This window comes from Temnothorax nylanderi, unplaced genomic scaffold, assembly GCF_030848795.1.
Source record: "Temnothorax nylanderi isolate EJ_2023f unplaced genomic scaffold, tnyl_v1.0 TNYL_tig0242_pilon, whole genome shotgun sequence".
Lineage (NCBI taxonomy): Eukaryota > Metazoa > Arthropoda > Insecta > Hymenoptera > Formicidae > Temnothorax > Temnothorax nylanderi.
In genome coordinates, this window is record NW_027249304.1 from 236,441 (window position 1) to 256,829 (window position 20,389).

At 32.7% G+C, this 20,389-nt stretch overlaps 2 pseudogenes; one reads left to right on the top strand and one right to left on the bottom strand.

Moving 5' to 3' along the window:
- Window positions 1-1,087: 1,087 nt before the first annotated feature.
- On the top strand, window positions 1,088-4,561 carry LOC139779802 (uncharacterized; annotated as a pseudogene).
- A 139-nt stretch (window positions 4,562-4,700) lies between these two features.
- LOC139779818 (uncharacterized) lies at window positions 4,701-6,085 on the bottom strand (annotated as a pseudogene).
- Between the last annotated feature and the right edge of the window lie 14,304 nt (window positions 6,086-20,389).

Genomic DNA, 20,389 nt, shown 5'->3' on the forward strand with positions numbered 1-20,389 from the left:
ACCCTCCGCTACCGGTACTCTCTCAGAAGCTGGTTCACCTTCGTTACCGTTGCTGCTGTTGCTGCTGCTATTGCTTGCTTTCACCAGGACGGAGCCCCTCGCGGTCATGACACTGTATACCATCACTGGAGTGACGGGAGAAATAAAAAGCGGAATGGCAGATCATCACGCACCCTGACTGCGCGCGCGATTCACCCTCTCTCGCATGAGAGAAGACTTCTCGCACGTTCATCAATACGTCCCAATTGACGACAAAGGCCGCCAGAAATTGAACAACGGTCTCGAAATTTCGATCACATAGGGGATTAGTGATAAAATATTAAATTTTCTAACATTTCTGTGATGGCGGATATCTCGACTTTCTTTAAATTTTATTTTAAAATTTTTGGCCACATTTAAAGATCTCTCACTTCGAATCTGCTGATATTCTGGATGTCTATATCGGATAAATTTTGCCGCTTGTGAAAAATATAGTATTAATTATGTAGTGTAGAATTTCCCTTTATTCTGAAGCTACCCCCCCCCTGCCTCTCCCCTAAGTACCAAGCTATTTTGCCATTCTGAAATCTTTCCTCAATTTTCCAATTCCTATATTCTAATTATACACGAGCAAAATTAAAACATTGCGTTCAGAAAAAAGTGATAGTAACAACTAGAAAATTAAGAAAAGCAATAGCATCTCAACCATGTATTGTAAAGTTACGGGAAAAAATGAATAAACCGTGTGAATTAAAGAAATGATAACGTTAACTATTTATAAATACAATTAATTAGAAGACAAAAAAATAATAACAGTGTAATAAAAATAAAACATAGTCGTGTTAATAAAAATATATTATCGATACAAAACATGTGCCAAAATACAAACTATTTTTTTCTTATTTTCTGAGATCTTAAATATTGCCCTCGCACTTTTACCTTTTGGCACAAAGATTTTGGCACAACGCAGGAAGGACCACTTAGAATTTTTAATCTCATTTATACAAGTACGCGCTGCTATTTCCGACTGAACGAGGCACTTTCGGACCTTGAATCTAAATTTTTTTTTTACTTTCACGGATCTTAAATATTGTCATCGTAGGGGAGACCGGGGCCTAACCGTCAGTTTTTTTTCGGTGCCGATTTTTAACAAGAAAATAAATAATTGTAGTTAAATGTGGTATACCACTGTAAAGAGTGAACCTTTAGCTACAAAATTTATATAGGAAATTTTTATCTACGTCGCTTTGTTTAACCGGTATAGAGAAAAAACGACAACGGTGGAAAAATTGAAATCTCAAAAATGCCGGGGTTTAACCGTCACACTGCATTTTCAATACATATACGTACATCTAATCCTGAAAAATGATAGGATACATCTTAATAATTGTTTTTTAAGAGAAAAATATAAAAATTTATTTAAAATTTTTATGCGAAACGTTATCAAAAAATAGTTACGAGGGTTCCTCTTTCCGCAGAAGTCACTCGCCCGACTTGTTTCACTCCTCGACGTCCGATGACTCTATTCGGTGTCTGAACGGTTGTAATTCCCGTCTCATCCATATTCCATATGCAGTGAGCCTGGAAATGCCCGGAAATGCCTTGGAAATGCACCCGGACTGCTTACTGACGGATTAACCCCAAACACAAGTTTCAGGTTTGATCGCCCACGAAATATTAGACATCAACGATAATGAAAAAACTACACTGGATTCGTGTTCAGCATGCATTACTCTTTATAATCACGTACCTCGAGATTTGGAGAGCAAATATTATTGCAGATATTACAAAATTTCCACGCGCAGAAAATGTAACTTTCACCTTCCGAAAACACGTTTGCCCTCGTAAAAATCATAACACGGCAGGTAACCTGCCGAAACTCCGTTGGTCACATGGGTACCATAAGCAGCGTTTACAATGTTAATAGCGAGTTCGCACAATATACAGGTTCCGAGATATTTGATTTGACGGTTCAACCCCGGCGACGGTTAGGCCCCGGTCTCCCCTACTTGTATTTTTCGGAACAAAATGCATTTTAATTTTTGCTCCAAGAACGCTCCAAACTTCAACTACATATTAAAAAATAAAAAGCATCAATATATACAGATCAATACGTATCAACATCGGAAATGTCGTTTGCATACAAATATTATACGTGGCTAAAGAAGTGCATGGCAATCATCAAGAAAAAAAAGGAAAATAAGCGAAAAAAAATACTTGCAATACTAGCGATTCGCGAATTACAAAAACAAACAGAAAAGCGCTTTTATCATCAAAAGCGCTTTTGTGTTGAGCCAATATTTCAAGAACGCCACACTCATGGATTTTATAATGCATTTTTTCCGGTTGTATCATTACACGAAAGTCGATTCAGAAACTACTTTCGCATGACGGCAACGCAATTCGAAGAACTATTACTTTTAGTTGTTCCTCTAATCACCAAACAAACGGTGATTCGAGAGCCGATTTCTGCTGAAGAACGACTATCATTGACAATAAGGTTAGCCTAAAACAATGTAACAAAAATTTTGATACACCTATAATGAATATTAATAACAGTGTGGTAAATGGGCCAACGTGCAACGGTACGAGCTCAATAAAAAGATGTTATTTTAATAAATTAATTTATTTACACGACGTAACTGAATAATAAATATTCAAATAAATATAAAAACGGCAAATGAGTAAATTTTTAATTTACTTGTTCAAAATGCACAGATATTACACAAAGATTTCTAAAATATTTGTTGTAAAATTTCAAGAAAAATTTTCGATGTATTGCTAAAAATGTTTTATGGAGAATTTTTGAAATATTTCCAATCATTTTATGAAAGATTTCATAATTGATAAAAAAAATTTTGTAATTGCAGAAATATTTTGTAAAAAATTTTTCATACATTTTCAAAAATATTTCATAAAACATATTTAAAATATTTTTAAATCTTTTATGAAATATTTTATATCAATCTAATAAAAATATTTCTTACGAAAAAAACAGCTAATTATTAAATGCATTCCACATATTTATTTGCTAAAACTCGTTTATTTCACGCGACGAAAACACACCTTTAGGCTTTCCCCTGCCGGCAACCAACCTCCTTAATAAATATTTACAATTTATATTGAACAGATTCTTGGCATCTGGTGATTCCATGACTTCTATGTCTTACCAATATCTCATTGGTTTAACAACTGTGAGCAACATTATTTACGAAACATGTAATGCTATATGGAGTAGCCTTCAAAAAAGAAAGTACTTCCTTCTTTTATAACCAAGGAAAATTGGTTAGACATTGCACATGATTTTGAAGATTTATGGAATTTCAAACATTGTGTCGGAGCAATTGACGGAAAACATATCTTGATACAAGTATGAGCCCATATTATGCTTATTAATACGAGTTAAATGTTGGGGGTATTTTTTTATATCAATATTTTGTTACGAATTGCAAATTGCGATCAAATAAAACTTGGAATTAATGGATTAAGACTTCAGCCTACTCGCTGCTTCTATCTTTGTTTGATGACGTCAAAAGCGAGAAATCGCATATCAAGAATTCTACGGCTATTTAGTGATTATTATAGCCAAAGGAAAGTGTTCGGTATATTTTACAAATGTGCTGAATCGATTTGCTGATTTTTATTTCAACGTATACCGCAAGAATTTTTGGCATGCGATTTCTCGCTTCAATCAAACAAGGGTAGAAGTAGCGAGTAAACAGGAGCCTTAATTTTGAATATTTATTAAATTGAAATGTATAAACCTAGAACAATTCTAAATTTTTGAGATTAATATATACAAACATTATAAAACTGAATCCATTATAAAACTGAAACATTATAAAACTAAAGCCATTAATTTCTTCAGTGTCCTGACAATGCGGGTTCATCGTATTTCAATTATAAAAATTGTCACAGCATTGTATTGCTTGGAATATGCAATGCAAAGTATATTTTTACATTGCGTGGACATTGGAGCTTACGGTCGACGCAGTGATGGTGGTATTTTTAAGGATTCCTTGATTGGTCAATCATTTCATCATAAACAAATGAATTTACCGGAACCAGAACCTATTACTTCGGATGTACAACCTTTACCTTATATTCTTGTGGGCGATGAAGCTTTTCAACTATCGGATTATTTACTTCGACCTTATCCAGGAAGAGAATATTTAAATAAAGATCGAACAATTTTCAATTATCGTCTCAGTCGTGCTAGAAGGACAATTGAAAACACTTTTGGCATTCTAGTGAGTAGATATGGAGAATTTTGAAGCGACCAATTATTTGCATTATTGAAAAAATAATGAAAATAGTTCAAGCAATAGTATGTCTCCATAATTGGCTGCGCTTACAAGATATTGGTGAGAATCAATATGTTCCTCCATCAATGGTTGATCAAGATGGTCCAAATGGTTTAATTCCTGGTTCTTGGAGAAAATGCATTGAAAATAGTGGACTTCGTGACATAAATAAATGCGGTACTAATAACAGTAGTCGTCGAGCTAGAGAAATTTGAGAAGAATTCTGCAGATATTTCAACAGTGAAGAAGCTGTATCGTGGCAATTCGACCATTGTTAATATTTGTACATATGACCATCATATTTTAATTATTAATTTGCATTGTTTACGTATTTATGTGTCATTCAATCTGCTTTTATGATGATTTATTACATTAATAACAATTTTGAATTTGATTTTTTAAAAATAAAAAACAATATGACATTTAATAGTATTTTATTTCTAAACTAAAATTATTATTACATTACAAACTATATTAATAAATAGAAGCATAGATATTATTCACACTGTTCTGCCAAAGCATCGTATGTTACATCCAAAATTATTTTCATTATCTCTCGTCGTTTACGTAATACTAGTTCTCGCAGCTGGCACCCTAACATCGACAAGAAAGAATCAACTTCGTCTAGAACTGGAGGAGGCGGAAGATCAGTAGGCACGTCGTTATTATCGCATATTGCACTTGCAATTCGTTCTATGGCGTTGGTACACGCCTCAGGATCGCCTCTTCTTTTTTTGTTCCGAGACCCATAATAAAAAAAATACATTATAAACATTAACTATTTTCTTTTAATACTTGTACACACAATACCACGGAATATTTTTTTATCAAGAAACACGGTAGTGTCTCGCGCCAAGTACACGCAGAGCGAGACCGACCGTGACTCTTTTACGCGACGCGACGATTTGCGAGTATTAATACATACTTGGTTCAATGTTTTCTGCGTTTTCGCCATTATCTCCAAAATTGCCCATTGTGTCTTCGATGTTCACTGTGCTATAGAAATTAAAATTATTTTATTATAGATTATACTAAATATAATACCTTTAACATTTATATAAAATATATCATTCTTATACGTTTTCAACAAGCAAGAATCTCGCATAAATTCCATTGAATCATAATAAGCCCACTTCTTTCCACTATCTTTTCTAGATCCACTGGCGCAAGCTCCCGATCTAATTATTCGTCGATACGTGTCGTAAAGGCTTTTAAATTTTGCTTTTGCTTCTCGTCGGCCGTAATTTTTCCGTTCAAGGCATTTGCCACTTCCTGCCACAAATTTTTCGTGATCCTTACGTTTCGTTGTATTAGCAGAAGTTTATAGTTCCAAAGAGCCTCTCATAACTGGACCTCCAAAAGAAGAGTTTCTTCATCGTCGTGATTCAGCCTGGCCCTTACGCCTTTATTTGAATTTCTTTGGGACTTCTTTAATAAAGCATTTTGCACTTCAGATAATACTCCTTCCCGTTTCGACTTAATGAATCTATAATATAAAATTAAAATACATTATAAATAATAAAAAAAATTGTTTTACATTATTATTTCTATATGATTCTCACGGCCGGTTCTACAATTAGTCATATGTCGAAGTCGGATATCAGAATGTAGCCGTTGGTCCAATGAGGAAAATTCGTTTTCAAAAGAGAAATTCTCTCATTGGACCATCGGCTGCATTCCGACATACGACTGATTATATATGTAGAACCAGCCGCGCGCGCACGAACCAGCTTATATAAATTATTACTTATATTCTTCTCGTACAATCGCGTCGCTACCACTTGTTCTTCATTGTTCGGCATTCTGCTTTTCCTGACTATGGTCACTCCATCATCTGCAAAATATGATTTAAAAACATCTTGCTTTATCTTAAGGCTCCTGCCTACTCGCCGCTTCTATCCTTGTTTGGATGACGTTAGAGAAGCGAGAAATAGCATGCCAAAAATTCTAAAAAAATAAAATAAAATAAAATATTAAAGAAATAAATAACAAAGATAGAAGCGAGGACAAAAGCCTTAAATATAATAATATAATTAGAGTCCTTCTAATCAAAGTCTGGCCATACAGTAGCAACTTTTGATTGGTTCGCCATTTCTTGGCAAAAGCAAGAGAAACAGAAAGAGAAAAAGATATAAGAGAGAAAGAGAAAGCGATATGTATGTAAATCGCTTTCTCTTTCTTTCTTATATCCTTCTCTCTCACAGAATTTTGTCAGAACTGCAAGTTGGCCAGACTCTGATTAGAGGGACTCTAATAATAATAAAAGCTATAATTTACCTAATAAGGGATAAAAGTACAACGTATTAGGATCAGTTGTACACCGCTTGTATTCTTTCAAGCAAGGGTGAAATGATCTGGTTGATCACAGATCATTTCACATAACCCGCACGTTTGTACTAATTGCAAGGATTTGTTCTGAAAAATACATTAAATTTAATATTACAAATATTTCTAAATATTTGTTTATAGTTCAACACATTTATATTTTAGACTTTTATTATTCTTATTTTATATTAGACACACACACACACACACACACACACACACACACACACACACACACACACACACACACACACACATCTCTATATACAAAAATAGAATGTCTATATGTCTGTATGTCTGTTCTTTATACACTTTTAAACTATTCGACCGAATTTTTACCAAAAGTATATAAAATAGGGGTAGAATTTTCCGGGGAGTGCTATAGAGTGTATAGTTTTTCGCTACCAATCTTTTTGGGAACCGGTATCCGACATTTTTTCAATTTTTTGGGAAATAATTGACCGAATCTTAAGGAATTGTATATAAAACAGGGGTAGAATTTCCCGGGGAGTGCCATAAAATGTATAATTTTTCGTTACCGATCTTTTTGGAAACCGGTATCAGAAATTTTTCGAATTTTTCGGGAAATAATTGATCGAATCTTAAAAAATTGTATATAAAACAGGGGTGGCGGCAGTGTGGTCTAGTGGTAGAGCGCCAGACTTGTAATCTGAAGAACCAGGTTCGAGTCCACTAGAGCCATGTAAACATGGAATGTTTTTTCCGAAAGCTGCGCCCTCCGTGCAAGATAGGCTCTTGTGCGGAGCAAACTGGGCTCCGTCTTTCGGAAAGAGACATTAAGCCGTTGGTCCAAAGGGTTAAGTGAGAGGAGAAGGGTAGTATTGAATGAGAATTGAATAAAGGGTTGGGAACATCCCTACAAAACGCCTTGCAACCCTGAGGGGAGTCAATAAACGTATTTATCTTTTATAAAACAGGGGTAGAATTTCCCGGGGAGTGCTATAAACTGTATAGTTTTTCGTTACCGATTTTTTTGGGAACCGGTATCCGAAATTTTTTCAATTTTTCGGGAAATAATTGACCGAATTTTAAAGAATTGTATATAAAACAGGGGTAGAATTTCCCGGGGAGTGCCATAAAGTGTATAATTTTTCGTTACCGATCTTTTTGGAAATCGGTTACAAAATTTTTCCAATTTTTTAGGAAATAATTGAGTGAATCTCAAAGAATTGTATACGACGGAATTGAACTTCAGTCGATAAAAAAGTGATATTTTTCAATTTATAGAAAATTGAATTGAATTGAAGGGCTAAGATAGCCCTTAAGATTAAGATAAGTAAACTGAGCACGGACGGTTATCGATCGGCGAGTGAGCTTTGATCTCTTCACATTCCTTTTTTTATGATCAAACTACCTATTTGTTTAGGCGACTAAAAGCGACCTTCCAGATGAATTACTGACAGACGGGGCATACGTGATCGGATTTTTATCAGCTTTGTCTGGTCCATAACTATAAACCCGGCGACACGACGCGCCAAAGGGGCCTTAATCCCAGACAGAGTTTGATGAAGATCTTTATTGCATCGAACGAGCCTTCTAAAATTGTTCGTACGATGTTTCCGACAAACAGAAACAAGGCCTAAGACGAGCCTGTAAATACACGTGGCGGAAGTTTCTGTTTGCATTGAACCCATCATTAAGATTGTGGGGTATGCATTGTCTGTTAACACAAAGATAGGATCGCGAGATAAATAAGGGACCTAGAGCCTAATAAAAGAGAAATCAGCGATAATCGAAAAACAAGATGAGTCACTGGAAGAAGCGATGGGTTGCAGCCCCAATAAGACAGTGGGGGCCTTACGAGAAGACTCACCAATGAACAGCCGTAAAAATCGATAACCGTCTCTAGCTTTCCAGGATAGGCGAAAACTCAAAAATCCACCTCTTGGGTGAGAAACATCCCGCCAACGAGAAATCCTGTAAACGAAAACCAGACACATCCCACAACGAAATCCACCCCTTCCATCCTTTGAACTTTCCTATATAAATCGCGACATCACAGGGTTCCCTCTCTTAGTTCAGCTCCTCTTCAGACAGTTCACCTCTTCACCCCCCCCCCCCAAGCAGCAGACAATGTTTTTTAAATGTTTTTTTAATATTTATTTTTCATTAATTATACATTGTACAATTCATTGTAAAAATAATATTTATTTAATGTTTATTAAATATTTATTTAACGTTTATTTGACATTTATTTGAAATAGTGATTTAGAGAAAATATTTATTTAACGTTTATTTGACGTTTATTTAACCTCGAAAAAAAAAACAGTGGTAATATTATACCTCAAAAAAATCTAAGTAACAAGTGGTAGACCTAATCTTTGTATCTCGAAAAATCTCGAAAAAACCTAAGCAGTAGTATCTTTACCTAAAAAAAACCGAAGTAACAAGTGGTAGACGTAATCTTTGTATCTCGAAAAATCTTGAAAAAACCTAAGCAGTAGTATTTTTATTTAAAAAAAATTATAACTCAAGTGATACACACCTTATTAAAGATGAGTCGCGCTTCAAGTGATCTATTACAATTACAAAAAAGAAATGATATCTCTTTTTAAATTACAGCGCCAATTACAGAGAGAATATACATTGAGAATCTTTGTATTTCGAAAAATCTCGAAAAAAACCTAAGCAGTAGTATTTTTATTTCCAAACATGTTGTTACCTAGAAAAAAACAGTGGTAATATTATACCTCAAAAAAATCTAATTATATATATACCTTAACAAAATTATTATTATATCACGAAATTGCGTTACCAAACTCAATCCAAGTGATATATATTTCAAAAAATTATCTCACAAAATTGTCTCACAAAAATTGTCTCACAAAATTGTCTGATAAAAATTGTCTCACAAAATTGTCTCACAAAAATTGTCTCACAAAATTGTCTCACAAAAATTGTCTCACAAAATTATTAAATTACAAAATTGTTACTTTATTCAATCCAAGTGATATCTACCTCGAAAAAACCTAAATAACAAGTGGTATCTATTTAAAAAAAAAATATGTGAAATCTTTTAATACTGCGCCAATTACAAAGAGAGAATATATATATTATATATATACCTTAACAAAATTATTATTATATCACGAAATTGCGTTACCAAACTCAATCCAAGTGATATATATATTTCAAAAAATATATGAAATCTTTCTTTAAATTACGCCAACTACAAAGAGAATATATATATTGCTTTGAAAAATAATTGTAGTGCAACTACTCTTAAAAAATAAAACAAAATTGTGTTACTAACTCAACCCAAGTGGTATGTATCTTTGTATTCCTGAGGATCTTTCTATCAACCCAAGTGGTAGTAGTTTTAATTCTCCTTGATAAAATTATAATATTACAAAGAATCATTTAATCATTTTAATCACAAAGAATTAAAGAGGTAACATTATAAAATAAAAATATTTAATTAAAATAAAATAAATAATTTTTCTTGTAAAAAACTTGGCGCTGCTTTTTTAAAGTCTATCCAGACAAATTTGCATCGCGCATAAACATAAGCGTAAGAAATTGATTGGTTCAGATATATGTGCAAAAGGAAATAGACCAATCCATCTCTTTATGCATATGCTTATGCACCTATGCAAGTTTGTCTGGATAGACCTTTATTAACCCTTAAATGCCACCCGGGTCCAGCGGACCCAGACCCTTTACAATTTAAAAAATTAAATAAACTGAGTACTGCTAAGTGTACAACCGGGTAGGTCAATCACATCAACTATCATCAATGGGAGCTGAGCTCCATTTTTGGGGGAACATTTAAAAATATATCATTGTAAAGGGTCTGGGGGTCCGCTGGACCCCGGGTGGCATTTAAGGGTTAATAAAGTCTATCCAGCAAACTTGCCATAGGTGCATAAGCATATGCATAAAGAGATGGATTGGTCTATTTCCTTTGCACATATATCTGAAACAATCAATTTCTTACGCTTATGTTTATGCGCGATGCAAATTTGTCTGGATAGATTTTAAAAAAGCAGCGCCAAGTTTTTTACAAGAAAATTTATTTATTTTATTTTAATTAAATATTTTTATTTTTATAATGTTACCTCTTTAATTCTTTGTGATTAAAATGATTAATGATTCTTTGTAATATTATAATTTTATCAAGGAGAATTAAAACTACTACCACTTGGGTTTGATAGAAAGATCCTCAGGAATACAAAGATACATACCACTTGGGTTGAGTTAGGTAACACAATTTTGTTTTATTTTTAAGAGTAGTTGCACTACAATTATTTTTCAAAGCAATATATATATTCTCTTTGTAGTTGGCGTAATTTAAAGAAAGATTTCATATATTTTTTTGAAATATATATATCACTTGGATTGAGTTTGGTAACGCAATTTCGTGATATAATAATAATTTTGTTAAGGTATATATATAATATATATATTCTCTCTTTGTAATTGGCGCAGTATTAAAAGATTTCACATATTTTTTTTTTAAATAGATACCACTTGTTATTTAGGTTTTTTCGAGGTAGATATCACTTGGATTGAATAAAGTAACAATTTTGTAATTTAATAATTTTGTGAGACAATTTTTGTGAGACAATTTTGTGAGACAATTTTTGTGAGACAATTTTGTGAGACAATTTTTATCAGACAATTTTGTGAGACAATTTTTGTGAGACAATTTTGTGAGATAATTTTTTGAAATATATATCACTTGGATTGAGTTTGGTAACGCAATTTCGTGATATAATAATAATTTTGTTAAGGTATATATATAATTAGATTTTTTTGAGGTATAATATTACCACTGTTTTTTTCTAGGTAACAACATGTTTGGAAATAAAAATACTACTGCTTAGGTTTTTTTCGAGATTTTTCGAAATACAAAGATTCTCAATGTATATTCTCTCTGTAATTGGCGCTGTAATTTAAAAAGAGATATCATTTCTTTTTTGTAATTGTAATAGATCACTTGAAGCGCGACTCATCTTTAATAAGGTGTGTATCACTTGAGTTATAATTTTTTTTAAATAAAAATACTACTGCTTAGGTTTTTTCAAGATTTTTCGAGATACAAAGATTACGTCTACCACTTGTTACTTCGGTTTTTTTTAGGTAAAGATACTACTGCTTAGGTTTTTTCGAGATTTTTCGAGATACAAAGATTAGGTCTACCACTTGTTACTTAGATTTTTTTGAGGTATAATATTACCACTGTTTTTTTTTTTCGAGGTAACAACATATACACTACTATGCGTGTACTTGGCGCCTTTTTTTACCTTTTTTTTAAAAAAGGTAATTTTGTACGGATATCACGCCTTTTTGTAGTATTACGCATTTTATAAACAGTATGTACAGGGTGTTATTTCGAGGTATAATACTACCACTTTGTTTTTTTCGAGGTAACAACATAATACATATATACTACTATGCGTGTACTTGGCGCCTTTTTTTTACCTTTTTTTGAAAAAGGTAATTTTGTACGGATATCACGCCTTTTTGTAGTATTACGCATCTTAATCTTAACAGAAAAAAATTACACCTTATAAAGAAATGTGTCTGAAGTTGTTAATATATATATAAACATTGTCAGACATTGCTTTTATGTAAAATATGCATCTATATTATGTTGCTTGTATAAATTATTTCTTACCAACTTTTTCCAATCATAATAACTACACACCCAATGTGACGAACTACTATACAATATTTGAATGTGTTTTTTATCTTGTGATACAGATTGAATTGTATCAGGCAATTGCCGTGTTTCTACCGGTCTATAATCGGAACAATTTTGTAAAAGTCGATGGAAATGATCCACATGTATGTCCATCAGCCATTGGCCCTGGACAATTATATTTCTGTCTGTAGGCATTAAAGTAATGTATTTTTTTGTGTGTACAGACATGTTAGTTGTTAAAAATAAGATGTTTTTCTATGACTGCTAATGCAGCTTTTTTAAAACTATAGCCGTAAACAGCCAAAATTTAGCGCTAATAGCAGCCAATGTTTGCCAGCGCTTGTGGCAGCCGTTATATAGCGCCAAAGAGCAGCCGGATTATATATATATATATATATATTTTTTTTTTCCCAGAAGACCTGTAAAAGAAAATATATATTTACATAATACAATTTAATTTAATAGCCCGTTATTTATAGTCAAATCTTATTTCAAGACCATCTTAAGTAATGTCTTAAAATGCTTTGTGATTGACTTATCTTAAGATTGTACTTAAGACGATCATAAAAATGAGATCCGACTACGAATATCAACCAAATGAATAAAGAATGGGGGTATTAGCATCATGACAGAAGTAAAATATATTAAAGGAATTAGTTGCTGGGTCGATTAAAATAACTCTAAAATTATGTAGGGAAGACCGGGGCTAAGTCGACATTGAGGCAAACTTGACACTAGACTTTTTGCTAATTTAAATCTATCGTAAAAACTTGCCTTTCCTACTGTAAATGCGTCTTTATGTGCTAGTATTATCAACAGGATTTGATGACATTCTGAGTTATGGTGTAATTTTTAGCGCGACATAAGCATTTTTGATGGTGAAAAGTAATTTTTCTGATCTCTCGAAAATTTCTACTCTTTCATCAAGCTTTAATCTTGCAAACCTATATGTAAGTGATTTTCATGGAAAATTTGATGCTCTATATGAATCCGATAATCGTTTTTAGATATTTTCAAAATTTTCATATTTTTGAAGTGACAAAAGTAAAAAACGACGTCCGAGGCAAAGTCAATACCACGCCGTTTCATCGGCTCCCAGTAACAAACGATGCTTGTCATGCAGCCGTATGGCTCATCATGACAAATGTATGCGTACGTCCGATCGTGAGTTTACCTGTATTAATTGTTTTTCAGACATGAGTTTAGATGAAGATAATTGAAAGTTCAACAATTTTTGTTCTCATGATTTCAAATGATTGTTCTAGCTACTTTATTCCGAATTTTTGTACTTTTTAAATACACAATAAACAATGTATTTTTATTTTCAGACAGTAAAAAATAAGTTCCAAATCAAATTGTGTCGATCAGACAAAGTGTTGAGTTTGCCCCGGCGGGGTGTCGAGTTTGCCCCGGCATTTTTCAATTCGAAAATTTGTCTTTGCGTCATTTTTCCTTTCCTGGCGGCAAAACAGAGCGACGTACAGCAAAACTTTCTGAATCAATTTTGTACCTGAAGGAACACTCTTTAAATATATACCATTAAATTTGCCTAAAAATTTTAATTAAATATTAAAAATTACCTTTGAAAAAATAGTGTTGAGTTAACCCCGGTCTCCCCTACTTTTAAAATCTTTAAATTTTTTTAAATACTTTAAAGTAGAGAAAATCGAGGGTAGTTTCCGAACGAACGGTAAAGATACAAAATCTAAAACTTTATATTTTCACAAATTATCCCGAGTGTACAAGTAGTGATTGATTCTACTAATAAAACTTTATATTTTTACAGTACAAATTATTCCCAAACGCAAGTACAAATAGTGATTGATTCTGCTCGTAAAAAACCCAGGTAGCACATAATATTAGTTATACGTTTTTTGAACGTATATATAGTTAGTTTCATAACCGTAAAGAACCATTAAGAAACGTTTGAACAAAAATGTGTTTAAAATATGATTTAAATCATGATTTAAGAAACGTATTTTTTACGTTTCTACAGTTAAAAATATTTATTAAATTTTTTCTTTCAAAATTATAATTTGCTTTATTTATATATAATAGGGTAAATATGCATTTTTAAAAAAGGTAATTTTGTATAGATATCACGCCTTTTTGTAGTATTACGCATTTTATAAACAGTATGTACAGGATGTTATTTCGAGGTATAATACTACCACTTTGTTTTTTTCGAGGTAACAACATAATACATATATACTACTATGCGTGTACTTGGCGCATTTTTTTGAAAAAGGTAATTTTGTACGAATATCACGCTTTTTTGTAGTGTTTTTAAAAACACATAAATTATGGAACATTATAAGACAAAAAACCAATTCGCTGTCTGTATTTGAACTGGTACTTTACTCTTGTACGTATGGAGTACTCACGTTCAGCTCGGCGAAAGAGAATAAGCATGGAAATCTCATTGTGCATATTTTAAAAGCATATAAATTGTGGAACATTTTAAGACTAAAACCAATTTGCTATCTGTATTTGAATTGGTACTTTACTCTTGTATGTATAGGGTGCTTACGTTTGGGTCGGCTGAAGGGGATGAGCACAGAAATCTCATTGTGCATATTTTAAAAGCATATAAATTGTGGAACATTTTAAGACTAAAATCAATTCGCTATCTATATTTGAACTGGTACTTTACTCTTGTACGTATAGGGTATTCACGTTCAGGTCGACAAAAGGGAATAAGCACGGAAATCTCATTGTGCATATTTTAAAAGCATATAAATTGTGAAACATTTTAAAACTAAAACCAATTTGCTATTTGTATTTGAATTGATACTTTACTCTTGTATGTATAGGGTGCTTACGTTTGAGTCGGCTGAAGGGGATGAGCACAGAAATCTCATTGTACATATTTTAAAAGCATATAAATTGTGGAACATTTTAAGACTAAAATCAATTCGCTATCTATATTTGAACTGGTACTTTACTCTTGTACGTATGGGGTATTCACGTTCAGGTCGACAAAAGGGAATAAGCACGGAAATCTCATTGTGCATATTTTAAAAGCATATAAATTGTGAAACATTTTAAAACTAAAACCAATTTGCTATTTGTATTTGAATTGATACTTTACTCTTGTATGTATAGGGTGCTTACGTTTGAGTCGGCTGAAGGGGATGAGCACAGAAATCTCATTGTGCATATTTTAAAAGCATATAAATTGTGGAACATTTTAAGACTAAAACCAATTTGCTATTTGTATTTGAATTGATACTTTACTCTTGTATGTATAGGGTGCTTACGTTTGAGTTGGCTGAAGGGGATGAGCACAGAAATCTCATTGTGCATATTTTAAAAGCATATAAATTATGGAACATTTTAAGACTAAAACCAATTCGCTATCTGTATTTGAACTGGTACTTTACTCTTATATGTATAGGGTGCTTACGTTTAGGTCGGCTGAAGGGGATGAGCACAGAAATTTCATTGTGCATATTTTAAAAGCATATAAATTGTGGAACATTTTAAGACTAAAACCAATTTGCTATCTATATTTGAATTAGTACTTTACTCTTGTATGTATAGGGTGCTTACATTTGGATCGGCTGAAAGGGATGAGCACAGAAATCTCATTATGCATAATTTAAAAGCATATAATATGTGAAACATTTTAAAACTAAAATCAATTCGCTATCTGTATTTAAACTGGTTCTTTACTCTTGTACGTATGGGGTATTCACGTTCAGGTCGGCGAAAGGGAATAAGCACGGAAATCTCATTGTGCATATTTTAAAAGCACATAAATTATGGAACATTTTATGACTGAAACCAATTCGCTATCTGTATTTGAACTGGTACTTTACTTTTATACGTATGGGATACGCACGTTCGAGTTGGCCAAAGGCCAACGTGTTTTTATTTTTCCGCTACGTGTCCTACGAGCGGAGATATTGCGACGCAAAGTCGAAATGCGAAAATTTTATATTAAGATATTTCTACTAACGTCGACGTCTCTCAATATATCTCAATATATATATATATATATATCAGAGAAATGTAACTTTCACTTTTTCGACATTGGCGATACTATAGTATCGCCAGTTTCGATATCGCGCTCGCATTGTTATCGATCGATCTAGTAGGTAAATTAATAAGCGAAGATATTACGACGTAAAGTCCAAACAAATGTAAAAATTTTATTTATTAAGATACTTCTTCGTAAGATACGTCGGTCTCTCAATATATGACACTAGACATTACAGACGCGCGCGCTTCGCGCGCGCCATTTAGCTTTAACATTATGCTATTACTATTACACTATTCCCTAATAGCCAAATGCTAGCAGAATGCCGACAGTATGCCAGCAGATCCGAGCATGACCATCGAGCAGATTCCTGTCCCCTGCGTCCTCATTAAGCTTATTTTCTAGCAGCACGATCTGCTGCCCACAATGTAATCGCAGAAACGCGGCAGAAATCGTGCACAACATGCAGTCACAATGTGATAGTAAAAATGTAGCAAGAATTGGACATGAGCCATATGAGCTAATAACAGCAGAAACACAGCAGAAATGGTGCATGGCCTGCTGTCACAATATGATGGCAAAAATTAATATAGCTAGAAGAGAACATAGCTCACTATAACGTACTGGTTATTTATATATAACTAGAACATTACAAGCGCGCGCTACGCGCGCGCCATTTAGCTTTTTTTCTATATCATTACACAAAACATTTGCAACGCTATTGCTCTTTAATAATAACATATTAAGAAAAATTCAACGGTATATACATAACAATATGACTTTCAAATGACTTTGTACAGAAAAATCTTTATTTAAATTAATTTTATGTTTTTTGCAACGATATAAATACACTTTTAATAATTAATTAAAAACCTCGAAAAAAATACGTACAATTTTTATATACAAAATTTTTAACATGCTTCTTATCTCTTTGATATCGAAATTGAATTCTTAACTCTCCGGCCCCGCCTCTCTCTCTCTCTCTCTCTCTCTCTCTCTCTCTCTCTCTCTCTCTCTCTCTCTCTCTCTCTCTCGTTCTCTCTCTTTCTTTCTCTCTCTCTCTCTCTCTCTCTCTCTCTCTCTCTCTCTCTCTCTCTTTTTCTGTCTCCTGCTTTACCTCTTGTTCGTCATCTTTAACTCTATCATCACATCTAATCACGGAGAAAAATCATTACGAAGAAACATGTTATCACCAACTTAGGGCCAGTTCCACAAACGTCGGTTAACTCTTAACCTTAGGTTAACTCACTCTTCGTCTCTTTCTAAGGGGGACGTTAGAAAAAAACAAAGGATAAGTTAACCTGAGGTTAAGAGTTAACCGACGTTTGTGGAACTGGCCCTTAATCGTCGACGACCCTTAGGAAAATTTACTTAAAGTTTTTTAAAGTTATTTAAAGTATTATAAAGTATTATAAAGTATACTAGCCGTAATAATAGTATACTAAGAGTATAATAGTAGACTAATAGTATACTGACAGCCGAGCGTAAAGTTTTCTTTAAGTTATTAACCTCAATAAAAACTTTATAAGCAAGTCGCAAATATACTTTAAATTTACTTTTAACAAACGTAATACTTATAAATATACTTTAACTTTACTTTTTATAAAGGTAATACTTAAAGCTGATTTTAACTTATGCGTGTTGTTTCAACAGTATACTTAAAAAGACAAGTTCCCTTTTTTACCACATTTGCACCACACGAGACATTAAGAAATATTATATCATATACCCAATTCAAAATTTTATTACTCTTTTTAAACTGAATTTGTTTCTTAAGATGATTTTTGGAAAATTATATATTAGCGCTGGTTATGACATATGTAGACTATATATAACACTTACATCAAATTAAGAAGTAGTCTACCACGTAAGGCAGTTGGCTCACGATCCAGAGGTCCCGAGTTCGAATCCCACCAAGGTAAGTGTGTTTTTCAAATACGAGAAAATATTTATAATCATAGACTGCATCTTAAGAAACAAATTTAGTTATAAAATAGTAATAAAATTTCGAAATAAATAATTTTTTTTTATTCAAGGTGAATATCGGAAATCAGTGTCCTCTAGTATTAAGAGGACTGTAATCTTAAGTCTAGTGTCTCATGGTTAGAGGATATTCCTCTAGATTTTAAAATATCTTCTTGAGACCGTATTTCAGAGGAAAATCCTCTAAAATCAAGCGGGAGCCACTAAATGACAGAATATTTTTTTTGGGGTGATTAATAGTAATTGCATGAGTTAACTTAAAGTAACCTTTAAAGTATATTATAGAAATACTTAAAGTTTGGTTCGAAATCACTTCTAGTTTATCAATAGTTTATCAATAGTAATTTCTTTGGTAAACTTTCTAGTTTATTTTAAGTTTTTTTAAGTAAATTTTCTTAAGGGCGAGTTACACACAATATAAGTTTAATTATTATTTTGAAGCTTACCTGCCTCTCTTTCTATTTTTCTCTCTTTTTCTCTTTCTTTTCTTCTTGTTCATTATCTTTAATTATATATGCAATATCTAATCGCAAAGAATAACAAAGTCACGAACAAACACGCTATCATCATCTTCATCGTAGACAAGTTGCACACAATATAAGTTTAATTATTATTTTAAGGCTTACCTCTCTCTCATTCTCTCTCTCTCTCTCCCCCCTCTCTTCCCTTCTCTACCCCCTTCTCTCTCTCTCTCTCTCTTTCTCTCTGTTTCCTTTTTTTTCTTTTTCTTTGTCTCTCTCGACTCTTTTTTTTTTCCTTTCGTTTGTCATCTTTATCTTCGTCATATCTAATTACGGAGAACAAAAAAAAATTACGAACCCACACGCTATCACCTGTGTCATCGTCGACGAGTTACGTACAATATATGTTTAATATTATTATTTTAAGGCTTACTCGTCTCTTCCTTCTCCCTCTCTCGCTTTCTCTCTCCCCCTCTTTCTCTTTTTCTCTCTTTATCTCTCTCTTACTTTGTCTCCTTCTTTTCCTCTTCTTCATCATCTTTAACTTTGTAATATCTAATCAGAAAGAGTAAAAAATTACGAACAAACACGCACGCTATCATCATCTTCATCGTAAACGAGTTATGCACAATATAAGTTTAATTATTATTTTAAGGCTTACCTCTCTCTTTTTATCTCTCACTTTTTCTCTCTGTCTTCTCTTTCTTTCTCTCTGCCTTTTTCGACTCTTTTCAATCCAAACACAATGATAATCAGAGGGAGCAAGGTCAGGGCTATATGAGGGATGGTTTAAGATCTGAAATCCTAGGCACCCTATAGGCACCTAGCATCCTAGACAACCACCGTGCACACAACTTGTGATACTTGAGAATCTCCGTGACAATAGTACGAGATACATTCTCTAAGGGCTCAGTCACAATGAGAAAAATAAGGAATAAGATAAAGAAATAAGGAATAAGGGAATGTCGCATCTCACTTCAGTACATGTACATTAAAGTGAGATGCAACATGCCTTATTCCTTATTCCTTTATCTTATTCCTTATTTTTCTCATTGTGACTGAGCCTTTAGAATGTATTTACCCTGCGCGGGAGTTTGAAATGCCTGGGGTATTTGTTTCGTAAAATATGAAATCTCAATTTGTTCTGTTACTTTTTAAAACATCCTTATTCATTTTTCTTGTCCTTTTTCTCTTCCATAAAATATGTACTGTGAAATATGAAAGAGAGAATAATTATACTATAAATTAATATAATCTAATATACTAATTAGTTTTTATATATCCTTTAACTTCAACGTGCTAATATGTAATTTATAATAATATCGAAAAAGGATAGCATATTGACTTTGCAAAAATTTAAAATTAGTAGTATCTATTTTTAATTCTTCTTTTTTAATATTTACAACTGTACATAAAATTATAATCAATTATAAGTATTACCATATACATTTTATAAAACTATTGTAAAGTTCATAAATTTAATTATCTATGCATCTAACTTTAATATATTTATATTTCAAGATATTAAAAATTACCTCTTTTATTAATTTCTACCGCTACTGCAAGTTTTACCTTTTACACTTAATCATCCATTATATCTTGTTCTTTTCGAAGACAATCAATACTGTAATGCAGATGAATAATATAATATCCATGATGTGGTACATCAAAGTAATTAGCAATACAT